This window comes from Schistocerca americana, chromosome 7, assembly GCF_021461395.2.
Source record: "Schistocerca americana isolate TAMUIC-IGC-003095 chromosome 7, iqSchAmer2.1, whole genome shotgun sequence".
Taxonomy (NCBI): domain Eukaryota; kingdom Metazoa; phylum Arthropoda; class Insecta; order Orthoptera; family Acrididae; genus Schistocerca; species Schistocerca americana.
In genome coordinates, this window is record NC_060125.1 from 524819261 (window position 1) to 524831680 (window position 12420).

Sequence of the window (12420 nt, forward strand, 5' to 3'; positions counted from 1 at the left end):
CTTCTTGGCAGATTAAAACTGTGTGCTCGACCGAGACTCGAACTCGGGACCTTTGCCGAGTTCGAGACTCGGTCGGGCACACAGTTTTAATCTGCCAGGAAGTTTCATATCAGCGCACACTCCGCTGCAGAGTGAAAATCTCATTCTGGAAACATCCCCCAGGCTGTGGCTAAGCCATGTCTCCGCAGTATCCTTTCTTTCAGGAGTGCTAGTTCTGCGAGGTTCGCAGGAGAGCTTCTGTAAAGTTTGGAAGGTAGGAGACGAGATATTGGCAAAAGTAAAGCTGTGAGTACGGGGCGTGAGTCGCGCCTCGGTAGCTCAGATGGTAGAGCACTTGCCCGCGAAAAGCAAAGGTCCCGAGTTCGAGTCTCGGTCGGGGACACAGTTTTAATCTGCCAGGAAGTTTCATATCAGCGGACACTCCGTTGTAGAGTGAAAATCTCATTCTAAGATAGTTCTATCAGTAACTATATAATCTGTCTTGTTAAATATATTTTTAACTTTATCTAACAGATCTGAAGATGGGCAACTAGCGTGAAACCGGTTATTGAAAATGAAAAATAGCGATCAAAGACTGAAATGCCATATTTTATTCAAAGAACGATCGCTGCTATCCTAATAAGACATGTCTAGTTTCGATAAACTTTCTTCTTTGTTCGACATGGGTGTGTGACTGTGAAAAAGTCAATGAATAGACTAAATAGAAAAGAATACACATCTGAGGACCCGCAATCTTTTCCCTGTTCGCTTCAGCCACGTAGCTGGCTGGCTATTCTCACAAAATTCTCGACTGCTAGAACTTTATCTACGTACCTGTCCGTAATACTGAACCCTGAGAGACGCCTGATACTACCTGTCTCCATTGTGAATTTATGCCACCAGACATGTCGCATCATTACTGGTGAGACATCAGGTATGAGCGATACCATTACACTGTACTTCGCGAGAAATTTAGTCTGCTAAGTTGGGCAAGCTTTGACGAAGTCGACGGTGTCAAAGGCTTTGCTGAAGTCTAAGAAGCACGTGGTAGTGGCCTCTTGGGCATCCATGGCAAACTTCAGATCATCTGTTACCTTTATTAAAGTAGATATGCTGCAATATTTACAGAAACCTAATTTAATTCGTCTAGTAGGTTGTTTGTAGTTACGTAGTTTGTTAGCTGGTCACGGCCTACATATTTTAATACCTTGGATAGTTCAGGGAGAATGCAAATAGGTCAGTAATCAGAGAATTCTGCGATGACGTCCTTTTTAGGTAAAGGCTTTGTAAGTAGGCTGTTTATGTTTTCTCTATGTAAGTAGGCTGTTTATGTTTTCTTATTGGCAACGTTACGTAGCGCTCAATATGAAAATCACTGGCTGTGCTGTGTGCAGTCTGTGGCTGCTTTGCATTGTTGTAATACTCGCCATTGTAGTGTTGGGCAGCGGCAGCTGGCTGTGAACAGCGCGTAGCGTTGCGCAGTTGGAGGTGAGCCGCCAGCAGTGGTGGATGTGGGGAGAGAGATGGCGGAGTTTTGTAATTTGTCATGAACTGCTATATTTATATATGATGATATCAAGGTAAATACATTGTTTGTTCTCTATTAATATCTTTCATTTGCTAACTATCCCTATCAGTAGTTAGTGCCTTCCATAGTTTGAATCTTTTATTTAGCTGGCAGTAGTGGCGCTCGCTGTATTGCAGTAGCTTGAGCAGCGAAGATTTTTGTGAGGTAAGTGATTTGTGAAAGGTATAGTTTAATGTTAGTCAGGGCCATTCTTTTGTAGGGAATTTTGAAAGTCAGATTGCGTTGCGCTAACAAAATTTTGTGTGTCAGTTTAAGCACAGTCATGTATAATTGTTGAAAGGGGACGTTTCATATGGCGACCCTGCCAGGATACCTCACTGGAATCTTCTGATTTTTTGTTGTAGTTTGTGTAATTAGTGTAGCTATTGTTTATTGCTAGCGCGTAATTATAGAGAGAATTTCCTTTGTAGTTGTAGTTTTTCATTGTTGTACAGTAAAACAGTTGTGGCATGCATGTAGATTTGCAGCAAGTATTTCGCAGCTGCAATTAACTAGATATTATTTTCAGTGCTATCTTAATGTGTTCTCTTATTTTTGATCTTCAAATTGTGTTTTTCTGTGTTGTCGTGTGAAATACTGTGACAATAATGGCGTGTGAAAAACGTAATACTAGGCTCCAAAGTAAACTGAGAAATGACAGTGAAAATGAAAGCAGTATGTTAGCGCCACCGAGTAATGAATTAACTGATGTTCAAAGTAGTAATTTGGTAACTGTGCATAGGGAAATGGAGCGGGCGGCAAACAATGGCGTGGACAGTGAAACAATTAGTGAAGAGGGACGCATTATCGATCGATCGGTCGGCAACAGCTTGCCTCAGGAATCGGGAATGACAGGACACAATTTTGCAAATACTGTAGACTCAGGTTTTGGGTTCTCACCGTTTTCTCAAATGAGTCAAGACACATTTTCTGCTTGTCAAAATGTGAATGTTTCCGGTGCAAATTCACTGCAGAAAAGCACTGAGGAACATGTTTCAGACACCAATGCATTGTTATTACAATTAATACAACAAATGGGACAAACACAGCAAAAGCTTCAAAAGTTAGACACAATGGAACAAAATCAGAGACAAACACAGCAAAAGCTTCAAAAGTTAGACTCAATGGAACAAAATCTTAAAAAGTTAGACGCAATGGAACAAAATCTTCAAAAGTTAGACTCATTGGAACAAACTCTTGAACAAACACGTGAGGATTTAACTACTGAGTTACATCACATTGAATCGAAATGTCAAAAAGTCTGTAATGACGTAAAAACACAAATTTGTGAGCATTTCCAACCTATTTATTCGCGGCATGAAAATGTATTGCAGAATCACGAAGCAGCCATAAAAGAACTGCAAACCATTGTTCATGAAAATCACGACACCTTGCAAGCTAAAATTGACTCAGTTGCATCTACCGATTCGGTTACGCAACTTGCAAAAACTCAGGAAAACTTAAAGAACACAGTAGATTCGATTTCAACACAAATGGACACTCTGAAACTTGGTTCAGAAAAACACACTGAGGAAATGTGTTCACTATCGGAGAAAGTAGCCGAACTTTCGGATCAGGTCACTAACTTATCTACAAAGGTAGATGATGATCTGAATGACACAAAACCCGTAGCCTTCACTGACACAGAAGAGTATGAACAAATAAGAAAATTCAAACAAAATCAGAATCAAATTAATACACAACACCAAAGAGAAATCCGGGAAGTACAAGATCAGCTGACACAGGTAATACAAGAATTACGTATTTCAGAGGACACTCGCGCCCCAATACGGGAAGAGGGACTTAGAAATACGGAAAAGCCGCAAAATAATAACACAGGGCATTTCGGAAGTTATGAAAGAAATTGGCAATGTGCACCGAATTTTGAGATGGAACGGCCGACACGACCTAACAATGATCGATATGCGACTCGCCGACATGATGATTTTGACTATACGCTGTTCATTACTACACGTAAATTCAAAACATTTAAAAATTCTGGCAACGACATTCATCCACAAGCATGGCTCCATCAATGCTCTCATTGTTTTCCTCCCAACTGGTCGTTGGAACACAGATTAGAATTTATGTGTGGCTACTTGGAGAATGAACCAGCTGTAAGAATGCGATCGGTAATTCACGATTGCCACAGTGAAGGAGAATTTTACCATGCCTTCCTCTCAGCATATTGGTCTCAAGCTACACAAGACCGTGTAAAACATGGCATCATAATGATGAAACATTTCGAACAATCTGAATTCTCCAGTCTTGTGAAATATTTTGAAGACATGTTGCACAAGAATCAGTATCTTTCAAACCCATACAGCCCCTCAGAACTCATCCACATTTGCTTAATCAAACTGCCTGAACATTTACGACATATTATTTTGGCAGGACGTTGCAAAGACGACATTGAAGCTTTTCAGGGACTGTTACAAGAACTGGAAAGTGACACTGACAATCGCGGAACGCAGGAGCACAACAATTACAGATCACATCAGTCGCAATTCCGCGATGAAAGAAATAATAACTGGACACGAAAAGGCTATTCTTACAACTCAAATCGTGACCAAAATAGACACCACCCGTATGATAACCGTTGGCAGAGTAAATATAATTACAGAGAAAGATCGCATTTACATAGTAATGACTATCACAGAGACAGCCATAGAAACAGACAATATGGGAACCAAAATAATTATTATCAAGGGAGACAGAATAACTTCAGACGCAACAGTTCGGAGCACAGTTACGACTCAGGGAGAAATTCTCCACAACGTGACGGACAAGGAAGAAACAACGGAATCTACCGACATGACGACAGACGATATATTCGTAACGACAGAGCTGAATTGCATCAGAACTGGCGGGATTCAAACAGGGCAGGGCCTTCTCGTCAGAGTGAATTTGTAGAAGTTAGGTCTCCTAATCCCAATAACGGCGCGCGCCAACAAAGAGACAGACAATGACTCGCACAGCAGGCAGCCGCGTGCGCCCGCTGGCTCCGAGAAAAATAACATAAGACGCTAGCCTTGAGAAAAATTTTAGCATTCTTTACCGATGTATACAACATGATAATTGCGTTGAAGTTGAAACTCTGCGTACTAGGAAGAGTAAAGGTTTACACCACATTTCACATGTAAAACCGTTTATTGAAAGATAATCTGCTTTTATCTTTGTCTTTGCCATATAACTTTTCCCTTTACATTACTAGTATGCTGTGTTAGACTTAAGAAACTGTTAACATACAACAATGTTTGAAGTTAAATATCCAGTCTAGAACCTAGGGAACATTTTTAAACAGAAATTACGAATGGATTGTGATAGTGAACAGACGACACAGTGTTGTATTTGTACATTCTTGGTTGTTAGTTGCACGATTACGTAACGACTATCAGGCTTACATACTTAGGACACATACTGGTACTGCTAATGAGATTTTAATGCAACATTTTGGTTTACTTGAAAATACATTCTGGGTTTAAAGTACTTTCTGTGAGATACCAGAGGACACAGTGGTTAGTTTATGTGACAGCTACACGATGTTATCACGACGCTACTAATGAGTGACAATTTACAGTGTTGCTTTTGCAGTGTATCTGTTTTATATCTGCACAGTTTTCTGAATTCTTCTAGGAAGAAAAACATGTTTTAGTAGTAACTTTTGTGGTATAGCAACAATGAGACAGCCTTTTTCGTGGCATAACAATACGTTACTGTACAGTACTTTCCTCACCACGGCAATAAGCGTAATAACTAAGATATCTATACGCAAAGCATTTCACTTTTGTGTATCATGAGGTAAGTACATTGACTTTAGCAGAACTTTGCTTACAGAGGACGATAACTACGACAGTTCCACAGAATTATCTTACAGCAAGACGCGCATTTAGCGCTACAGGACACGCATTTGAGTGATTAATATTATACTTCAAACACTTATTTTCAAAGATTTTTTAATTACAAAGAAAGTTTTCCGTGATACATTTCATTCCATTGCTGTAATTTGTAACACCTGAGGGTATAATTACATTTATCCTCAGGGGGGTACACACTTACTTTGTGTACCATGTGTGTGGCAACCACAAGGAACCCTAGCTAATATGGTATTTGCTTATACAACTTTACACATCGGTACCATATTTCTCTAACACACAAATTACACAGCTATCTGATCATTTAACTGAGAGATAAACATGTTTTTTACTACGTCAGTGACAGATGTTTACGCAGTTACAGAGTTGGATAACTTCACACTTATGAAATTGTATTTTGTCTGTACTGTGTGAACTCTTCATATTTTTTTGGAACCATTGTGATACTATGAGAGCTTTGAGTGATGTATTTGGTTTGAGATCATGATTTTTAAAGTACGTTTGAGGTAGATGACACTATTGAAATGAGCAGAGAATTTTTTTAGGTTTTGAAATTATTGGAGGAAGCTACGACGATTTTGAGATTTGACTGAGGTGTTGTGATGTTATTTTTACGACGACGATGTGTATTATGCTGCTGAGGTATGTTTATGATTAATAGGCTGAGGCTATATGAGTTATTTGATTATGCTTCATATTTATAATGACGAAATATTGACGAGTGTCGATGGATACGTATATGTGTAATAAGGTAAGGAATAATGAGTAGTGATTAGGGACTCTGATTTGTGGAAAAGGTTGTTGGAAACCAAGAATAGTACTTTAAGAGTTATGAAATGTGTGTAAATGCGTGACTGTATCACAATGCTGACGAATATTTTATTTGGACACTTATATTTATAGGGTTTTGTTTCTACACTTTTGTAACGCAAATTTTCGACCTGTGAAATTTTTGTATGAGACTGTCACTGTAGCGAAAACTGCTGTCGTCGTAAATATTTCCGTAAGAAAGTTAAGTGACCACCTGCACGTATTGCGTCGTGGGCATGCAGCTGTGTCAGACGCCGGGAGAACAAGTCATTAGTGAGTGCCTCATCAGAAGCACAGCTAGAAAAAAAAGAAAGGGAAGGCCATTGTCCGCGCTACTGACATTTCCTTGTTGAAAGCATACTGTGGAGCTCGTAATTTATGATATTTACTGAAATGCCTAATAAAATGACAAGAAATATTTTTACATCTGCACACCTGATTATGACAAGCGTCTTTCTATGAGAGTTGAGAGAATTTCTACTAACTTATGAAATGTCACATGACTACTGAATGATATTTTTATGCTTTGCTTTTCATAGTTGCTTATTTCATTTGATGTCTGGTTTCCAGCTGTGTTGCAGCATTGCTTTTATAAAATGAAATGCATTTGCTAATGTGAACGCTTTCTGTCAACAGATCTATTAAATAATTATTTTATGATCCACATTCTTTAAAAAAGGAGCACTTGGAAAGGAAAGAACAATAAGAAGGAACTAGTAACAGTAACACATAATTTTCTTTTCAAGTACATGGTAATATTTTTTTTTACAATAATTTGTTATGGTGCACCACTTTAATTACTTAGACATTGAGATGTGATTATACATTTCCCTTATCTGCATTGTTATCTTTAGTGTACTATTTTTTCTGCTTGAGCTATGTCATGTTTAGATATAAGCTGCTGTTTGCCAGGCATAGTGCTACTGAACTTTAATTTGTGTTACTCTGCTAAGCCAGATTTTTTTTTTTTTTTTTTTGTTTTGTTTGCTGCTCATTGCCTTATATTAGTTGTAATTTATGCTGCTTGCTTTGCCTTTTGTATTTTTTATCATTGCTGTTTGTATTAATTGTTTTGTGCTGCTGCATTAATATCTGAGCTCAGTAGATTTAAGTTAGCTTAAGAGGGGGTAGACTATATAAGAAACGAACTATGGAGAATAGGGGAAGAATGCTTTGAAAGTTACATGAAAACGGTTTGGGCCTAAATAAGTATTGTACAATGAGCCATATTTATTTTGAAAGAAATATGAATAGAATACAGAAAGCAGGTATAGATAGGACTTTTTGGGAATAATGACGAATGAAGGGAGATCTCCGAGAAATAATGCAAAATACTGCAGTACAACAAACCCTGTCCTTTCTTTTTGTGTTATCCCACTATGTGTTTGTGTACCCTTGTGTATTTGTTTTCTTCCTGTCTCTGTGTAATTTCATAGAATTTTTTTCTTTTAATATTAAGCTACATTCACTATGATGAGGAATACTGTTATCCACGAATATAATTGGCATTAATAATATGTTATTTACTTTGTAAAGATGTTAGATATTATTAATTCTGTTCTGTTTAATGCTCATGTGTGAAGTTGATGTTTCGAAAGTTACTCTGATCTTTTATGTATGTACTCATGTCATAATTCCTGTAACATTGATGTATATGTTTATTTCTATTCTTTTGTAAAGCCCCTATTATCTACAAATGTTATCTGTATTATTATGTTTTAATGATGTTTTCTGTATCTTTGTAATTGTATTCTCATGTTATAAAATTGTACTTGACACCAGTTCATCAAATTAAGTAACTTGTGAGTTACATTTCACTGCACACGTTTCTGTTGGTCATAGTATATGGACAATATGTGAGAAGTTGGGACTGTTAGTGTTTGCACGTGTGTTACTAACTCAGCAAGGGACTGGATAACAGCATTGCTTGTTCTAAGGACAATTTCAAAAACTTTGTGAGTGCACAAGTGGTGGTTTATGGACTTGCTATATTATCCGCAAGACTCTTCAATGGTGATTGTGCACCTGCACAGTCACAACAGATGGCTGCTGGCTATCTCTACAAGGACTACAGTGGGTCTGCATCTTTGATGACCCACCAGCACCATTATCTCTACAAGGACTACAGTGGGTCTGCACCTCTGGTGGCCCACCAATACCACAATCTCTACCAGGACTCCAGTGGGTCTGCTCTGTGATGACCTACCTACCAATATTCTTCCAAACTACGACTGACTCTGCTGTGGGTTTGCTCTGTTGTGGCCCATTATCTGTCAGCATGTCAAGAGTCAGCACTGTCTTTCCGTTGGAAGGACAACGCTACTTCTTCAAGACTGGATGGAAATCCACTACTTCCGTGTGCATTTTCTTTTACTGCTCAGACTTTGAGAAAAACACTGCTATTCTACTGTTATGTATGATTAGGACTGTCTTTATGGACTGTGAGAAAATTTGAGCTTTTGACCAACGTTGTATCAATAAGTGTGTGCATTTGATATCTTTGTTATTGTAATTATGAAAAATTTTTTCAAATCTGTATTGGGCACTGCCCAAACCAATTTGTAAAATTTTTTGTGGGGAGCATGGGGGCTATGTAAGTAGGCTGTTTATGTTTTCTCTATGTAAGTAGGCTGTTTATGTTTTCTTATTGGCAACGTTACGTAGCGCTCAATATGAAAATCACTGGCTGTGCTGTGTGCAGTCTGTGGCTGCTTTGCATTGTTGTAATACTCGCCATTGTAGTGTTGGGCAGCGGCAGCTGGCTGTGAACAGCGCGTAGCGTTGCGCAGTTGGAGGTGAGCCGCCAGCAGTGGTGGATGTGGGGAGAGAGATGGCGGAGTTTTGTAATTTGTCATGAACTGCTATATTTATATATGATGATATCAAGGTAAATACATTGTTTGTTCTCTATTAATATCTTTCATTTGCTAACTATCCCTATCAGTAGTTAGTGCCTTCCATAGTTTGAATCTTTTATTTAGCTGGCAGTAGTGGCGCTCGCTGTATTGCAGTAGCTTGAGCAGCGAAGATTTTTGTGAGGTAAGTGATTTGTGAAAGGTACAGTTTAATGTTAGTCAGGGCCATTCTTTTGTAGGGAATTTTGAAAGTCAGATTGCGTTGCGCTAACAAAATATTGTGTGTCAGTTTAAGCACAGTCACGTATAATTGTTGAAAGGGGACGTTTCATAGCTTAACTAGTCCCTGTGTCCAGGAATCAGGGGAAAGTAGTGGTTGGAGATACCAGTTATTGTGTGCAGTAGTGGGTTCACAATAAACTTCATCTTTTTGAGGGTGATGCCATGATGTCCAGCAGATGATGATCTGGCACGAATGATGGCTTTCTTGGCGGTACTGCAAATAACGTACTTTAAATAGAATTCTTCGTGGCTATAATAGTTTACTCTCATGAAGTAATCAGTGTGTCTGTTTCGTTTATGGTTCAGTTGTCATTGTAGGCAATGTGAAGTATTGATACAGTTCTTCGGCTAGGACAATGTGATCAGCTGTAGCTTTTGCTATGCCCATACCAAGATCACGCAGATTTTTCCATAGGATGGATGGTCTATTTCTGTGGTCGGTTAACTATGGGCACACCAGTGTTTTGCATTTCTCACAGCTTGACACTCTGTTTCGCTTCTGCTTGAGGTAAAGACGATTCTCAGGTGTGGGGTGTATTTTTGTATGCCCGATGTGCAGCGTCTCTGAGAGTCATGAGCTGTTTTTAGTTAGCCAAGGTGCAGGTTTGCTTCTTACTTTTCCGGGCTTTGGGAGAGCATATCTGTCACGTACTTGAGTAAATTTGGTAGTGAAACCACAAAGTTTTTCGTCTATGTCTGAGAAGGGAATCGGTCAGATGGCCCTTGGCGTGCATGGCGTGAAACATCGGAAAGCAAACACCCTGCAATAATCGTTGGAAGAGTCCAGAACAGAGTCATTCCTTGGGTGATCTCGTCGTTCAGGAATTCACAGTGAATCAATGCATGTAATAATCTATTCTTGGGGACCACCTCCAGCACTATATCCAGTTTGTTTCTCTTCGGCACGATGGCATCTACCAGCAGGATAATGCAATCTGTCACACAGTGCTCAGTGTACGTGCGTGTTTCAAAGAGCACTCCTCGGGCCACTAAACTACCCGTATTTAAACCGGATCTAGAATCACTGGGTCCACCGCTATCGGCTGTCCACTCCACGGATCCTCAGCCGAGGAACCTAGCGCAGTTGACCACGACACCTTCTAGAGCAGGGGTCGGCAAGTAGTTTTCAATGGGGTCCTGATTCGGTGTAAAAATTTTTACGGAGGTCCACAAAAAACTAATAATTAAAAGGTAGTGTTTTTTATTTTGTTTTGAAGTCGAGTTAGCTTCCAAAAAATGGTAAACCAAGTAAAACAAGTAGTTCTCAGTCAATATTTTAATATATCCAATGTGAGAAGTTACATCGACGGTCTTGAGCCAGTTATTTAAAGTTCGGTGTACGAGGGGTACAGCAAATGCGAAGTATGTCTTCGAGGTGGGCGTCCGTCAACCTTGACCGATATGTGTTCTTCGAAAATTTCATTTTCGAGAACGACGATTAGCATATATATGTCGAACCAAACATAGTGGCCAGATTGATAGCTACTTTCTTACAATTTTCATATTTTTCTGAAACATGTTTACCTCAAAATTCTTCATTGGATACAGTTTTTTACATCTGCAAAGAAATGTCTTCTTGCAAGTCGATTATCTTCACTTGAAATGAAGACTTTGAAACGCTGAACAACTTAGCAGCCACATCAGTCCATTCTGCCGATGGATCAGATTCATAAGGAAACTTTAGGAATTGAGACAGCTTTCCAATTTCTGCAGTCTTGAAACCTTGTAGCAAATTCGTCCCTTCTATCGGACAGAAATCTTACAAACACTGCAATGTCTTCTTCAAAGTTCTCTTTTTTATACTCAAGAATTGTTCGGAAATGAATAAATTCGTGCCTTGCAATATATTTTTCAAAAATATCCAGCTTACGACGAAAAGCAGACACGCTTTGTATCAGATCACATATTAATTTCCCATTCGCTTGTAACTCTATGTTGAACGCATTTAAATATTTCAGAATATTCTTCAGAAGAGCCACAGCTAGCATATTGTTCTCGTTTGTTATGAACTCTAAGTGCTTCTTTGCTCCCTGTGTATCCAAGATTTGCAAGAAGGAGGTTACTTCTTCCTTTATTAGCCAGAAACGTTCAACAACTTGACCTTTACTTAACCAACGAACATTGTTGTATTGCAATAAGTCAGAATGCCCTGCATCACATTCTGAAAGAAACTTCTTGAACTTTCGGTGCTGAAGAGAAGAATGAGATCTCATAAAATTAATCAACTGCAGCAGGCTGTCCATTACTTCTTTCAGTGTAGCACTGAGTTTTCCACAAAGGGCAGTCTGATGAATTATACACTGATACGATATTAGACCTGGATTCTGATCCCTGATTTTCTTTACTATACCTTTTTCTTTGCCAATCATTGCTGGGGTGCCGCCAGTTGAAACTGACACTATTTTATCACAACAAATGTTGAAATTATTAATAAATTCGTCTATAGCTTTGAATAAATCTTCTCCTCAAGTGTTACCTTTCAAAGGCAATATTGCGAGCGATTCTTCCCTGAATATCTTATTTTCAATGTCGAAAAGTCTCACGAAAACAGATATTTGTTCATCATCAACAATGTCACATGATTCGTCAAGTGCAATGGTGTAGCATGGTGCCTTTTCCAAAAGTTCAAGCAGAGTGCTTTTAATATCAGTAGCTAAAATTTCCGTTCTTCTTGTATTACTTCTTGCCGACATTGGAATACCTTGAATTGCAGCGACAACATCCTCTTTTACTTCAAAAACTGCCGAGACTACTTCCAACATACATTCTTTCATTATTTCAGAATCTGGAAATAGTGCTTGGTGTTTACTAAGTGTCCAGCACACACGAAACGCTGCTTCTGCCGATTTTTCTAGCTCACTCATGCAGCGAACCAGCAATTTCGTGCTTTTTTTTCGTAAGAAGTGAGATGTTCCTGTAATTTCAATTTAAATTTTATCGTGATAAGTTTACAAAGCAGTTACACATATCACATTTATACATTATCTAATAGAATTATAGTACCTGTAGTTTTTCTTTACTAGCCTCACTGCCAAGAGGAAAGTTTTTGTGG

At 38.8% G+C, this 12420-nt stretch overlaps 1 non-coding gene across 1 annotated transcript; it reads left to right on the top strand.

Annotated features, from left to right (window-relative positions):
- Window positions 1-307: 307 nt before the first annotated feature.
- Window positions 308-382, top strand: Trnar-gcg. Its single transcript has one exon. It is a non-coding gene; the product is annotated as a tRNA-Arg (tRNA).
- Window positions 383-12420: the final 12038 nt, after the last annotated feature.